We start from the raw sequence: 17156 nt of genomic DNA on the forward strand, positions 1-17156 counted from the left end.
TGAAAATTTTAAACTCAACTTAGAGAATAACTATTTCGAATTGAAGGACTTAAAATTGTGCAACTTCAAACCTTTTGATTATATACAGCAATCTTTTATTTTTTATTTTCAACACAATAGCCTCAAAACCAGCCAATTTTTATTTAAAGATAATACTTCTAAACAGATTGAAAAAAAAGATTCTGAATCATTTTGAACGCCTAACTTTCAATAATTATCTTTCATAAGTTATGGTTGAAATTAAAAAAATGTAATTAACAATTGGAAAATTGTTCATTCAAAAAATATTAAATTTACTTAAAATGATTCAAAGTTAAAAGAGGTTGAGTTTAAAAAGTTTAAATATTTTAACCAGTTCAATTAATGAATAGGAATTTTGTACCAAATCCCGTGCAGAAATCGCCCGATTTCATACTTAATACCGATGTGGCCCCGACCGGGATTCCCGATCTGGCCCTGATCGGTAGAATTCTGTGGCCCAGATTTGTGCCAGACCGACTTCCTACCGTAACGCCATCCCCATGCGCTCACAGAATTAGTGCTGATTATTGTTTTTTGATAGTGCAGTGAAATTGGAAAATTATTCGTTTATAATATTTTATAAATGATTGAAAATGCCTAATGCAAGTACGTCACGTGTTCGGAGGCACCGGACACTAACCACTATACCTCGAAAACTGCGTGAGGAAAATGAAAGTAAGTAATTAAGCTCTGGGGCTAATTGAAACCTAACCTCAAATAAAGTGATCATCAATTAAATATGATTTATTTAATCAATACGAATGAAATTATTATAGATGGAAATGTAAGTAATCCGGAAGTTAACACTATCCAACCCGTTCAATTGATGAATTTGGACGAACCAGAAAATTTGGATCCACTTGGAAATGAATTTCCGGCTGATATCAACGCAGTTTTAGGTAAAATCATTTTATCAATGAAAAGTTAATCATTTTATCAATGTATTTATTAAATTTTTTATATTGTTTTATACTATTTTATCCATTTATATGAATTTTTTATTAATTTAATGTAGAGTTAAAGTGATAAAATCTGTTATAAAATATGTTGACTAATATTAGTCAAAATAGGTAATCTCCAAAAATAGTGATCTTGTCAGAATAGAATATGTGATAAAGTCGAAAGTCATTTTCAAAGGTGTATATTAAAAGAATCAGTGAACTTTAAAATTTTAACAATTATATTATTTTTAACAATTCAAGCTAATTACGTTAAAATTTTAAAATTAAATTTGTTTAACTTAACACTTCTTAAATTGGAAGTTACATTATTTTTATCCTAAAAACTTTAAACATCCTTGTAAGGCTTCAAAATTTTATTTCAAAATCTTGAGAAATGTAGAAGTTGCTTTAAATTTATTCAACGTTAAACTTCTTTAAATTTTTTTTTAGAATTTTTAAATATTTTTTAAAATGAATAGAAAGTTCCCTATAACATTTAGAAATCCCTGCAAAATTAAAGAAAATTCTTAAAATCTTCCACACTCTTTTTTAACAATTTTGGAAATCTTAAAATCTTTTTGAATATTATTTTTAAATAATATTCCAAACTGTAAAATTATTTTCAATTTTCCTACGAATTGTACCAAGAGGTTTTTATTCTTTTGAAAATTTTAAATTATTTGAAATCATTTCAAACTTTAAATTAATTTGGAACCTTTTTAAAACATCTCAATGCGTCTTAAAATAATTCAATTTTTTTTCTATACAATTAATAAGTTTTCAATTGCTATTTGAACAACTAAATTCAATAATTTCACTTAATAATACAACATTTTTTTAAAAAAGAACCATCAAAATTGTAACGTTCGAAGTTTAAAAGCTCTTCCAAATTTTAAAGATTCAAGGCTTTCTATATTAAACAATTCAGTTTCAAATTGTCAACTTAAAAATATCTGGTTTCAATTAATTATTCTTAAATGAATAGTCAAATATTGCTAAATATGAAATAATTATTCTTTTTTCTTTAATTAAAAAATGTTTAATCAAATGCATAAAAAATTGATTGTTTCAAACTAAGATTTCGAATTGAGACAGTTAATTTTTTCCACTTTGAAATCTAGAAATTCTGAAGCTTGACCGGATTTCGAATCGTTTCGTAAAGTGAAATATTGTTCCCTTTTAATACCTAAATTACAGATTCATTTTTAAAATAATTTATTTATATATACTGTTAATAAAATACAAATATTTTTTATACAAAATTCTCAACTTCAAACGGTTTTAATTTTTAGGTTTAGAATGGAATGAAAATAGCAACAATTGAGGAAACAAAAAATAAGGACAATGTTTTATAAATAAATACTATTTCAAGATAAGCGACAACGCAAAGCCTTACTGATGGTTGCGATTATATTGCAAACCTATTGTTTTCCGAAACGACAGTTATTTATTTAACGACCAAATTTGGACAATTTTTCTAAATTTGGTTGTTAGATTCTTCCTTTTATTTTCAGAAATTCGTCACATGAACTTGATTATTGGACGTTAAACCGGATTTTAAATTTGATTTTAATCTCATTTAAATTTCTTAAATTTTAGTTTATAACGCAGCTTGTACTACAGGATTATATCTAATATAAGTTTTAATTGCTGGTGAGCCTTTTTCGAGTCAAATGAAAAATACTGCATTGTCTTCATTGCACAATGTGAAAGAACTAATCGTGTTTTTCATGAAATAGTGTTTTTTGATGTACGTTTTTTAACTGTTTTTTGGTATCTGTTGGTAGCTTCCTTATTCCTGAAATTAAGAAAAAAAACTTGAGCGGAAATTCAAATATTTTCGGAAGCATTGTGACTTTTGGGTTGTGTTCGTAGTCCTTATATTCAGTTGAAAAAGAATACTTGTTATTGTGAAATTGATAAAAAGAAAAAAAATGTACACCAAAAAGGAAATAGCAGATTACAATTTTAGGATTGCTACACAATCGCAATTTCAAAATTTCCTGACAAAAAGAAAAATGAAAACCCTAAAAAATACAGTGATTTGATGTTGTTTTGAGTTGCAACAAAAATAAGAGTTTTACACTTCAAGTATTCTCATTTATTTTGAAGGCTTTTAGTAAAAATATTCACACAGAATTTTATAACCACAGTGATGAATCTTCGATAAAAAAAGGAATTTTTAACAAAAACTGTAACAGTTGATATTTCCACGAAAAAATGGTAATATTTAATTAAAAATAGATAAACCAAACCAAAAAATAATATTTTTTCAGAATGTTGAATTTCCAAACCCAAAAGACGAATTTCTTGCAAAACAGTTGAGTTTTTAACAAAAAATTTAAATTATCTACAACAATAACTTATTCTTAAACTAAAAAATAAGCATTTTGAACAAAATAAATCAATTTTGAAGCAAAAACGGAATAGTAACACTTCCAGTTAAAAGATTATTTTTTTACCAAAAAATACAGATTTTCAACAAAGTACATGAATTTTCCACTAAAAAAATCAATTAAAAAAAAACAGTTAAATTTTAAGTTAAAAAAATTAAATTTTCAAACAAAGAAATCAATTTTTAAACAAAAATATGAAGAATCACTTAATAAGATTACTTTTTACAAAAAACAAGACAAATTTTCAAGAAGAAAGTCGAATTTTCACCTAAAACAGATAAGTTCTCAAACGAAAATAGATATTTGATTTTTCAGTAAAAAAATTAATTTTCAACCAAGAAGGTTAAATTTCTATCAAAAAGACAAACTTAAAAAAAATATACTTAAATTTTCAGATAGGAAAAATAATTTTTAATAATAAAAAAACTAATTTTTAACTAAATAGTTGTGATTTGTATCCAACTGAAGATTTTCAAGAAAAGAAGATAAATTTTCAACCAAACATGGAATAATTAAGTTTTCATTTGGAAACAAAAGATGCAACAAAATAGTTCAATTATGAACAAAAGAAACATTTTTCAACTAAAGTAAATAATCTTTAACCAAAAATATGAATTTTCAACAGAGTAGTTAAATCTTCAACCAAAAAAAATTAATTTTCCACTCAACAGTTGTAATTTTTATAAAAAAAGATGCAATTTCTTTGAAAATACATGAATTTTCAACTAAATATTTTCGTTTGCAACTAAAAAACATATATATTTTGAAACATAAACTAACGAATCAAATTGTCTTTGGCAATTGATTTTTCAACCAAGAAAAAAAAATCTACAACCAAATAATTAAATTATCAAACAAAGTGATGAATTTTCGATTAAAAAAAAAAGAGATAAAAAAAGAGAGTATTTTTAACAAAAACTGTAACAGTTGATATTTCCACTAAAAAATATTTTAATTTTCTATTTAAAATAGATGAATTTATCCAAAAAATTAGAATTTTTTAAATTTTTTAATTTTCTAGTCAAAAAGAACATTTATCCGCAAAACAGTTGAATTTTAATGAAAATAGTTAAACTTTCTACAAAAATAGTTTATTTAAAAAAAAGACGAGATTTAAATATAATAAATCGATTTTGAAGCAAAAATAGAATGGTAACACTTTCAATTAAAAGATTAATTTTCTAATAAAAAGACACCTTTTCATCAAAATACATGAATTTTCTACTAAAAAATATCAATTTTCAACAATAAAAACAGAATAGTTAAATTGTCAGTCAGGAAAAAAATATAATACTTAAGCATTCAGATAATTAAGTTTTTATTTTTTTTAAATGCAAAAAAATAGTTCAATTTGGAACAAAAGAAATATTTTTCAAATAAAATGATGACTCGTCAATTAAAAACATCAATTTTTGACAGAGTAGTTAAATCCTAAACCAAGACAGATAAATTTTTAATCCAACATTAGTAATTTTTATAATAAAAGGTGCAATTTATATTAAAAGACATAAATTTTCTATCGCGCGCAGAGTTCTAGTTCAGTTTTAGATACAGGTAATTGAAGTTGGCTTTTTTCAAATTTCGCAATACAATTACTAATATATTCTGATTTTTAGATAATTTTCATGTATTTGTATTCTTTTCAGAGATTTTTAGTGATTGCATAAAAAGATTTCTCCCGATTATGAATTTTATTTTCAAATATTTTCGGAGCTTTTTTAATGCAAATTTTTAAAAATATAAATAAAACTTTGTTTATAATACAAAATGAAATTCAATCAAAAATTCACAGAAAATTCTTTTTTGTAATTCAGACGCTGCTTTTCTGCAGCTATTTGGTTCCCGTGAATTCTTTCACCGATTTTGGTTTCTAAAAATCATGAAAAAATTAAAAGAATGATGAAACTCACTTTTATTTCAGTTTTGAGTATAAAAAATGATATTTTATAAATAAAACATTGAGTAAAAAAAGAAATTTATTCATTTTATGAATATGAGAGATAAAAAATATGCGATAGATAAATCTTACAATCAAAATAAAAGATTTCAAATTTCCCGCCAAAATTTTAAGCATACCAAATATACAATTTCGTGTGGCTTGAAAATTAGAGTTCTGAGACGCTTATATTACTTTGAGAACGGTAACGAGAATGAAAATATTTCCGAAAATATAACCGAGAAATAAATTTTCTGAGAATTTTTTGAGAATTTCAGAATTTATTTTAATTAATACAAATTCACATTTTTTCGTTAATTTTTCGGTTGAAAATTTAACTCCGTTTTTGAAAGTTTGTCTTTTTTATTTAAAAGTTTACCTGCTTTAGCAGAAATTAAATCTTTTTTTAAAAAAAATGCAACTGTTTGGTTAGAAATTAAGCTACTATTCTATTTTCGTGAAAACTTAACTATTTCGTAGAAAATTGACTTTTTGTTTAAAATTTAAATTTTGGTGTTGAAAAATGAACTAAAATATTTTCTGGATGAAAGTTTCACTTATAAAAAGAATTTGTTTTTTTTATTACAAATTCATTTGTTTTAGTAAAAAATCGATATTTTTTTGATAAAACTGCAACAATTTAGCAGAGAATTGAACAATTTTATTAAAAATTAATCCTTTTTGGTTGCAAAAATTCGTCTTTTTGGATTGAAAATTCAATTTTTTTTGGTAGCAAATTATTTCTTGATATAGAATTCATAGTTTGATCGTGAAAACTCGAAAAAATCTTTTTAAACAGACAATTCGACTATTTTTTTTTAAATTTATCTTTTTGAATTAAATTTTCATCTGTTATAGAAGAAATTTCATTTTTTGTATGAAAATGCAACTGTTCAGGTTCTTTTTTGCTTGATAATTCAACTAATTTGTTTAAAACATTTGGTTGAATAGCTTTGGTAAGAAATTCCTTTTTTTATTCAATATTTATTTTTTAAGTTGAAAAGTTATCTCGTTGGTTAAAAATTTAATTACCTTGTTATAAATTTAACTTTTTTAATTGAATTGAAAATTCAACAACTTGGGTCAAAGTTAAACTGCATTTCGAAATTTTTTTACTGAAGGCTTCCGTCTGGTTAAAAATTTAACTGTTTAGTGGAAAATACTTTTTGTTTGTTTGTTAAGAATTAATTTTTTAACAGATAATAGAACTTTTCCATTTTTTAAGATTGATAATTTGTAGTTAAAATTCGCGTTTTTTGGTAAAAAAAATGATTTTTTTTGTTTTTGCAATCTATTAAATCTATATTCTATAATAATGCAATCTAAATTAAAATCCACCGAGAAATCCACTATCATTATAATTCGGATAAGATATAGATTACAGGGTATAAAGAGAAAGTCATTTAATCACAAAGTGGCTTAAGCTCTTCTGAAGTATGGTCAATTTAATGCTCAATTAATTTTGAATCACTTACAAAATTAAGCAGAATTTATTAAATACTTTAGTTTCAAAAATCAAATTTAAAATCAATATTTATGTGTTGTGAAAGGAGTGAATCTGTGGATAATCCTGATGGAAAAAAAATAGAAAATGCGTCTCCGAACACTGGAAATCGATCCCTTCAATATTTGGCCGTATTTAGTGGTAAATTGATAAATGTTAATAATTTTAAGAAAAGAAAAATAAGATTTTTTTTTTAATTTGCGCAGAAAAAAGTTTCGTTAGGAGATATTCTGCTAGAAGCAAAAATTATTTAATTTCAGAAAAAACTTGGTTTTGAATCTGCAAGTGTGGTGTCCTTAAATTATTTAAATTAAAAACGAAATGGAATTTTTATAGCCACCTCTTAAAACATTGAATGAAAAAATAACTACTTTTAGAAGCAATAAAAATAAATGAATGATAGAAAAAAAAGAATAAATTTGACTATATTACAATTTGATGCTACCATAGGTAATAATTTCAAAAAAATAGAAACGTTATTATTGCGAAACTAGACTGGTTTGATATTAGCGTTTTAAATTTTAAATTAGGCATTGAATTTTAAAGACCTTAAAATTAAAGTTGTTCAGTTTTGAACGATGTAGTCATTAGATTTAAATAATTTATTCATTTAAAAATTTAAAAATGTAAGATATTCATTATATTGAAAAAAAAAGAATAGAAAGAAACATAAAAGGATTCAAAGAATTTCTAATTATAATTTATGAAGTTTTAAGAGACTTCATGGGATTTTAAGAATATTTCGAAGAATTTTAAGAGTTTCCACGTGTATGTCAAGGATTTCAGTGGGATTTGATGCCGAAAAAATAAAGTCTAATCTTAAATTTACCAATTTAATTTGAAAGTGGTTTTATAATAAATCGAAAGATTTTCAGGATCTTTAAAGGATTCCGCAAAATTTGTAGAAGAATTCATGAGATTTCTAAACATTTCTTCATAATTTTTATATTTAATACTTTTTTATACTTTTTAAAAATTGAGAACCATTATTGACGTTAATTAAAAGTGAGACAAAAACTTAAAATATCTGAACTTACCGCCAAAGAGATTTATGAGATATCAAAAGAATTTAGGTTTTTATTAAAATAATTAATTTTAATTTTTGAATATTTCAAAATATTCTGAAAAAGAATCTGGAAGGTATAAAGACATTTTTTTATTTTGCAGGATTTAATCATTTTTTTATGAAAACTGAATTGGCCTGATGGAATCTTGTAATGTAAACCTTGAGAATGTTGCAAAGACAAAACCTAATAAATTTTTAAAAGATTTTAGAAAATTGAAAACAAAATGTAAATTTGTGAAAATTTTGAAAAAGCAGTTTTTTAAAAAGAATTTTGAAAGGTTTTAAGGGAATACAAAAAAATGTCTTCAGATTCCTGAACAAATTTAGAAAGAAATTTTGTTTGGAAGCAGAATGTACACGCTTTTAAGTCAAAATTTTTCAATTTTGCGAGATTACAAAATTTGAGCGAAAGTTCAAGTAAATTTAAGAGATATTTAGAACTCTTGAAAAGATTGGAAAATAATCTTTAATGTAGGTTTTTGAACATTTCGAAATAAAATTTTGAAGCTGTTTAAGAATTGTCAAAGTTTTCAAGAAAAGTAAAAAAAATGTCTTAAGGTTCGTGGCAAAAATAAACTCAGTTTTTATTTTGAAAAATTAATTTTAAAAAAATTCATAAAGATTTTTCAAAACATTTAAAAATATTTGCTAAAATTTCGAAAAAGATTGTGGACGATTTTTAAGAAACATAGTTGAATCTTTCAAGACCATAAAATGTTAGAAAGGATTTGAATAAGTTTAAGAGACATTCAGAAATTTTGATAAAACTCAAAAATAATTTAAAACTTGAAAGATTTTTTGTTTTTTGAAAAAAATATAGATTTTGGACGATTTTGAAAGAGAAGAAACTTTATAAACAAATTTTAATTTTCGAAAATTTATCAAACATTTTCAAACTTCTTCCAAACACTAAAATTTTGCCTAAAATGTTAGAAAATTCTTTTTAAGTTTTCGCAATAATCTTAGGAAAATTTATATTTATAAAACCATAAAAAATGAACAAATAAATTTAACAAAAATAGTTTACCAAATTTTTGTTTTGTATTAAAAATGATTTTTTCCTTCAAATTTCAATTTGGTTAAAATTTTCATTTCTTTCTCGACCGAATAATTTTTTTTGATTAAAACTTCGTCTTTTTGGTTTAAAAATATATCTCCTTTTGTAAAAATAGCATATTTTTTGGTTAAAATACAACTGTTCGCTTGACATCAGCTATTACATTTTTCACAAAGAATTCAGCTTTTTATTGAAAATTCAATTAAGTGGTTAAAAATGAACCACATTATTCAAAATAATATTTTGTTGTTAATGTATCATTTTATTTCTAAATTAATCTATTTGTTTTAAAATGTGACTATAAAGATGAAACTTCATGATTGGACGGTAGCAGTCCGGATTTATAAGCGGCAAGTGTGGGTTCAATTCTTGTCGTCATCACTTTTTGCCAATTTATTTTATTTAAAATTTTGTATTGCAATTGTCTATTAAACTTATTTAAATTAATTAAAACATTCATTTTTGGCCATTATTTTATAGCTATAAATCGAATTAATTTGTAATTAAATTGCTTTTTAAAATTAAATAAACGTTTTTGATACATGTAAAAAATGAGCCATTTCATTTTTTATGGCTCAAAAATTTTTAAAGAAAGCCGAATCGTGAATAAAAAAATTCTTAATTTTTTGCGAACATGAGTCGTCTTTGTGAAGTCTTTAGGAATTTTTTAAAATCTTTGTAATTTCTTTCAAATCACTGAAATCATTGTGAAATCTTTTGGCATTTTTCAAAGCTTTTGTAAAATCTTTAAAATTTTTGAAATCTTTGTAAACTCTTTCTTTAATCTTTGAATGCGAAATCTTTTGTGTTTGTTTAAAAACATTGAATTCTTTTGAAATCTTCTTAAATGTGTTGAAACCTTTTGAAATCGCTTAAAATCTTTGAATTTTTTTGAAACTCTTGAAATCCTTTGAAAGCTTTGAAATCTACGAAAACTTTGTGACATTTTTTAAAATCTTTAAAATATTTTTGAAATGTTTCTTTAATCATTGTTCGTGAAATCCTTTCTGTTCGTTTAAAATCTTTTAAATGTTTTGAAATCTTCGAAATTCTCGTATTGTCTTGAAATCTTTATGAATGTTTTATGAAATCTTTGAGACTTTTGTGAAATCTTTTGCCATCTCCTAACAAATTTTGAAGTTATTTAAAATCTTTGAAATATTTTGAAATCTTTAAAATCTTTTAACAGTTTTAAAATCTGTGTACAATGTTCGAAATCTTAGCGAAATGTTCAAAATCTTTGAAATCTTTTGAAATCTTTGTGAATTCGTTGGAATTATTAAAATTATTACAAATCTCTGTAAAATCTTTTGATAACTCCTAAAAAATTTTGAAATTGTTTTAAATCTTTAAAATGTTTTGAAATCTTAGAAACGTTGTTTAACATACCCTTTTTAACATTTTTAAACTCTGTTGTAAGTTTTAAAATCTTTGTGAAATGTTCCAAATCTTTATGAAATGTTCGAAATCTTTGGGGAATTTTTGTGAAAACTTTTTAATCTAGTGTACACGCCTTTTTTGAATGTTTGAAATCCTTGAAATCTTTGTGAAATATTTTGAAATGTTTATAAAATCTTTCTTGAATCTTTGTTTGGAAAATCTTTTGTATTCGTTGAAGTCATTGAATTATTTGAAATACTTTGAAATCTTCTGAAATTTTTTTAAACATTCTGAAATCGATTCGAATTTTTCAAATCTTTGAAATCTGGTGTCCTGTACCTTTTTTCAAATCTTTGAAATCCTTTAAATCTTTAAAGTTTTAAAATGTTTGTGAAATTGCTGTGAAATCTTTATTGGAATTTGACGTGCGAGCCTTTTTTAAATACTTAACATCCGTAAAATTTTTATGAAATGTTAAAGATTTTAAAAATATTTTGAAATGTTTGAAATATTTTGAAATCTTTAGAAATATATTGTAACATTTTGACATCTGTTGTACACTTAAAAACCGAGTGGTTAACTCCTCGAAAAATCCGTTGTATGACTATGGCTTATTCTAATTCTGAAACTGAATTACATCGAAATTTTAAACTAGTAATTTTTATAATTTCTATGTTGAATACCTCAACAAAAAGTACCTTGAAATATCTTTATTTATTCAGTAATAAACAAAAGATAAATTATATCTTGACGAATAAAAAAATGTTCAGCCGCAAGATTTTTTCTAAGTGAGGTGTTTCTTTCATAATAGGCTAAAAGATTTAAATTATTCTTCGCATTTCGACAAAATCACTGTTTTAAAAGAAAGAAAAAAAAAAGAATAATTAAAATTCAAGGTTTTCGTGAAAAATCAAGGAGATTTCCAGGTTTTCAAGGTTAAAAAAAAAATCAAGAATAGTTCCAGGTTTTCAAGGTTACTAGACACCCTGGCTAAGAATCGAACCACAGAACTTCCGATTGTCAGTCGGGTGCTTTCCCATTAAGCTACTAGACATATCGAGAAAAGAATCCTTTTTCAGAAGTACACGCATTATTACAGCAGGGGTAACAAATCGAAATTTTCATGGAATCTGTATTATCAGAGAATAACATAATTTTTGTATGTCTTTACAGACTAGATGGGCCTATAAATTAAAAATTTTTTGAATTAAATTTTTCCTGAAAAAAGATCTTCTTTCGATCCAATATGATTCGAACCTCAGAACTTCCGAGCATAAAGAAATTTTGTTATTCTCTCATGAAAATATAGATTCGATGAAAAATTTGACTTGAAACACCTGACACAATACTTTATGTATTTCTGAACAAGGATTGTTATCGCCGTCTCTCTAGTAGCTTAATGGGAAAGTATTCGACCAGCAATCGGAATTTATAAAATTCTATTCCCAGCGAAGGGAAATTTTACATATAAATTGTCAAAAAATTCAAGAAGAAAGAATCGAGCCCAGACTTCCGGCTTACAAATTCGGTGCGCTACAGCATAAGAAGCACATCTTATTACTTTAGCATATTAGAAATTTGCTAATGGCCTATTACAGGGAGGAGTATGAATCCAGTATAACTTTAAGGCAATGAAATATAGAAAAATGAAAATTAAATTAAAATAGAAGAAACTGATTAAATAATTTCTAGTGAGTCTGGTGACATTTGGATGTGGTACTGTTCAGACTTGGCCATCACCAGCTCTTTCTCACCTAAGAAGCAACAGATCAGACTTTACAATAACACCAAATGAAGGATCCTGGATAGCATCTCTCGACAATATAGGAGCTGTTTCTGGATTGCTGCTCTACCCTTTATTGGTCGACCAGATAGGTCGCAAATACGTATTACTGATTTTTGCTTCACTACAAATGACATCATGGATAATAATATTTTTTGCAAAAAATGTTATTCTCCTCTATTTAGCAAGAATTGTCAGTGGAATTGGCTACGGAGGAGCATACTCCGTCGTAATAATGTACATAGGTGAAATAGCCGATAAAGATATCAGAGGATTTCTGGTATCAATTTCAAGAATATCCGTATCTATTGGAAATATTACAACTTTTGCAGCGGGAGCTTTCCTATCATACGAAATCATGAATCTGACCCTCCTCTCTATTCCAATACTATTTATTGCAACCTTCATTTTCATGCCAGAATCGCCCTATTTTTATTTAAAAAATAAGAGGGAAGAAGATGCGGCTAAAAGTTTATCCAAATTTCGAGGAACTAAGGATTCAGAAATGATAGATAAAGAAATATCAAGGATGAAGGAAGCCATCATTGAAGAAGAACAGTGTAAAAAAGGTAGCCTCCGAATGTTATTCACAATTAAACGTCATCGAAAAGCTTTGCTAATAATTGCAGTTGTACACGCACCTGAAGTTTTTGGTGGACTGAGAGCAATTGCTTCGTACACTGAGGAAATTTTTGCTTTAAGTGGTCTCTCCTCATCTGCAAGTATACTTTCCCCTAAATATTCTGCCTTGACACTTACAATTTCTGCAACAATCATAATGATTCCACTTGCTTCTCTAATTGATCATGTTGGCAGAAGGTTTCTTCTCTTATTATGTAGCATTGTCTGTTGTTTAAGTTTAGTAATCATTGGTTTGTTTTTATTTTTAAGGAATTATTTGGACATTGATGATCATTCATCATTTTCTTGGTTACCTTTAATTGGTTTGACAGTTTTTAAAATAGCAATTGGATTGGGTTTAGTAGGAACCGCAATAGTACTCCAATCTGAGATTTTTTCAATCCAAGTCAAAAGTCAAGCTGTGTCGTTGGTGCACATTGTACAAGAAATTATGGCTTTTATAACTAAGCTGTCATTTGAAAAATCTGTTGAGACCTTTGGTATTTACGGGGTATTTTGGCTTTATGCTGTTTCGTGTTTTGTCTTTCCTTTTATAGCTTTTCACATCATGCCCGAAACTAAAGGAAAAACGTTGGAGGATATTCAAATATTGTTGAATTGAGATCACTTGTAAAGGACTGTTTTTATATTCTATATTACATTTAAGTTTTTTTATTGTTCTTCTAATACATTGTAAACGTGTTTGTTAAACAATAATAATAAAACCACTCATTTTCAACTCTAATTACTGTGTCAGCTACTGATAATAAATTTGAATAAAGTTTGCACCTTTTGCGAAAGATGACCCTGCAGCGGAACAGCTCAATAATAATTTACAATGGCTGAGATCAGTTTCATATGTCCGAAAAAGATAATAGACATCCCACCTGTTTTATGAAAAGTTTCACTATTTTGACAGTCTTATTACTTTAGTGGATCTAGTCGATCAAGGATGGAAAACCTTTAAGCCGTCAGGATCCGTACAAAGACCGTCTCGATCAATAAAAAAAATTTAAAAAGAATGGAAAGCTTCAGAAATAAAGAAGTCCTTCTTTTACTTCACCCTCATAATTTTAGAAGGCATCTTATCCAGGGAATACTTTGAATACTTTTAGTTATTACTTGGGGCTGTGGTTCTTCTTTACGATGAAAGTATTTATAAGAAGATGATTCAAGATGTCCCTCTTAAGATGAATAAATTATTGTTAAGATTTCAACATTAATACCAAAACTTTTTTATAAGGGCAGTATATCGTAGAACTTCTCGAAAGACTGTAAAGCAACTCAAACTGAGAAATATTGAAGCATCCCTTTACATAGCTGGCGGACTTTCAAAATTATAAGTTCCTAATGAAATTATAGTAGAATTCGAGTAACAGATTTGTCGGTCAACGCAACATTGTCTTCAAATATTTTGAAGAAAACAACATAGTATATGTTTCAGAAATATTATGCTCTGACGAAAAGCTGCTGTCATGAGAATGATTTTTCAAAAATGTGTATACCATGTTTTCATTTAAATTTTGTAGATAGAATCCAATTAATGAAAAACAAAATTGTTCTATATCATAAGGTTTGTTATTATGTCAAACTGGAGCTATCTAGAAAATGTAAGGATTTGATCATTATCCCAAATCCCAATCCTACATAGGAACAACATTCAATAATTGTTGGACTTCTCCATAAATAGCGGACAGGAATAGATTTGTTACTGGTTAATTTTCGAGAAACCATAATCTAAGAATGATTATATTTTCTTTTTTAAATCTTTCTTGTTAAGGAAGTTCGTTGATAACAAGATAAAGATCTTCCCTGGTATTTCCTGACTTTCACTGACTAGTTTTGAATTCCCTGACTTTCTTTGGATTTCTGAAATTCTCTAGCCTGTAGCAACCCTGCCTTATTTAAACCAAGCTTAAATTTTCGAAATAATTGAAAGTATCCAAACAGTATTTGTTTTCTGTTAATTCTAAACTTGTACGACATTCATCATATACACTTTTCAAATTTCAAAAGCAATAAAAATGTTTTGTAAGAGGATCTTGATAATCATCGAAATCGGTTTTTACAATTTAAACAGAAAGCTTTGTACGACAGTTAAAACTTTTTTCCCGCATGAACAGCCGGAATCGACATAAAGCTTCCGGGTACTGTTATCGGTATCCCTGCAAACAAAGGAAGATCATCTTTGCTTTCAATATTATTTGGAACAACTTCTACATTATGAAATATCGGCTTCAGATGAGAAGCAGAAACGACATAAACTATAGTATTTTCGTTATTAGAAAATAAGTTATTGTTGTATCATAGAACTCTGTGTTTATAATAAATTATTTTTTACAAATTGACCTTTCTTATATCCTTTTCTTTACATCTTTCTTATATCTTATGTCCTGGAATTGCTAGAACTTTTTTTTTAAACAGTTCAAAACAAATTCAGGCATTTTCGTTACCGGGTATTATTGATGCAAAATAATTTTGTAACCGGCTACTTGATCCGGACCCTCAAATGTAAAATTATTCTAATAAAGTACCATAAATTTCAATCAGAATCTACTTGTAGATTTTTTCAACAATACAAGTTTAGGAATAAGTGCTAAAAACTAAACCAATGTGCAAAAGCATATGATAAGAGCAGCAGACATGTACAATTTAAGAAGTTTTTTATACTAAAAGAAGGTCATACCTTGCAGTAAAGTGTAACATAAAATAGACACAAAAGATTGTAAAGGTAGTTTTGCTTTGAAAGCCACCACAGAAGTATTGTTAAAGAAGTACAAAGTTGTTCAAATAAATAAGAATAAATTCCTAATTCTTTAAAAATCATGGATAATGTTGAGCCCAGCGATTTATTAGAACCTTTAAAAGTATGTGAAGAAAGAAGGCCAAATGACACGAATCAAGAAAACTTACAAATAGCAGACAACAAACGAAGAAACTGGAACCTACAATTTCTTGCTGTTTTTATTGGTAACTTTTATTAATTAAATTTCGGTTCCAATATCAAGGAAAAAATTTCTTTAACTTTATTTACTGACAAATTGCAATCGATCTATCAATTTAGATACCGGAAGTATTGAACTATTTTTTAATTTAAAAAGGAACACTCAGAGAAAAAGTTATCTTAAAACAAAAGCATTGTCTTCTTGCCTGTTTTGTTTTGAACGATTTGAATACCTTTTTTATAAACAGAGAATTATTTGGCTGCAAGATTAGGTGAAGTTTGTCGAAAAAGGATAATGTTTGCTGCAAAAAGATTCTTTTTGACACTAATGAAATTACTTTTAATTTCGTTAAGAAGGATTCTTCTGACACCAGAGGAAATTTTATGACTTTATTAGTGAAGAGAAGAAGTAAAGATTAATTGACATTATCTTATCTTACTTCTTTCTTTAGAAATGAAATCCATGAAACTTCAGATAAGAAAATCATTTAATACTCGGTTCTTAACATACAAAGATTAATTCTATCCAGCGTTCGAAACTTCTCTTCAATTAAATGTCTTAAAATTAAAATTCTTGATAATTGTTGAAATAATTTCGCCAGTATGACACTGCATTTATTATGCTGCAAGAGTAAAAATAACCATGTTCCTAATACTTTTAATGGAAATCAAGAAGTGCTTCATAAAACAACTTGGATAACATTTGCTGCTGTTATAAGTGGTAAATAAAATATGGAATAATATAACAATAAAAAAACAATTAAAAAGTTAACGATAATTATTGTCATAAAACGTTTTTGTTGCAAACTATTTTAATTGAAAGTTTTTTAACTTTCTTTGTTAAAACAAAATGTAGATTTTTAAAAAGTTTTCAAGAGAATAAAGCAAAATTTTCTTAAGATTTCTAGAAAAATTTAAAATGATTTTCTATTTTAAAAATTAATTTTTAAGAGAATAGCCAAAATGATTTATAAACACTTCAAGAGATTTACGAAATTCTCAAAAACGAATTTGGAAGATTTTAGGGCACCCTCTTTTATTCTTGCAAGATCTTTTTTATGAACTGTAGAAAAATTCGAATCATTCAAAAAATCTAAAAGGTTTTAAAGCAATTATTTTATACTTTGATCATTTTAAAATTTTTGAGTAGAATTTGAATTTGAAGTTGTATACAAGTTTTGAAAAGAATTGAAAATATTTTAGATCTTGAGAAGATTTAAATAAATTTCAAACAAAATGTAGATGTGTCAAGATAGTAAAAAAAATTAAGAAGTTTTGTAAGAATTTTGAAACGCTTTAAAGGAATAGAAGAATTTTTTTATGATTTCTTTAACAAAATTTTAATGATTTTCTATTTTGAAAAATTATTTTGAAGAGAATATTTAAATGGATTTCAAAAGAAAGGTTTAAAGGCTATTTTAATTTTACAGAATTAAAAAATGAAAAAAAATCTAATCATTTAAAATGATTTTTAGAAGCATTGCAAAAATTTGAGAAATAATTCAAC

General features: G+C 26.0%; 1 protein-coding gene across 1 annotated transcript in view; it reads right to left on the reverse strand.

Moving 5' to 3' along the window:
• LOC117172704 (E3 ubiquitin-protein ligase AMFR-like) overlaps window positions 1–17156 on the reverse strand; it is a 132138-nt gene that overhangs the window by 36238 nt on the left and 78744 nt on the right. The gene's annotated exons all lie outside the window — the stretch shown is intronic.

This window comes from Belonocnema kinseyi, chromosome 5, assembly GCF_010883055.1.
Source record: "Belonocnema kinseyi isolate 2016_QV_RU_SX_M_011 chromosome 5, B_treatae_v1, whole genome shotgun sequence".
Lineage (NCBI taxonomy): Eukaryota > Metazoa > Arthropoda > Insecta > Hymenoptera > Cynipidae > Belonocnema > Belonocnema kinseyi.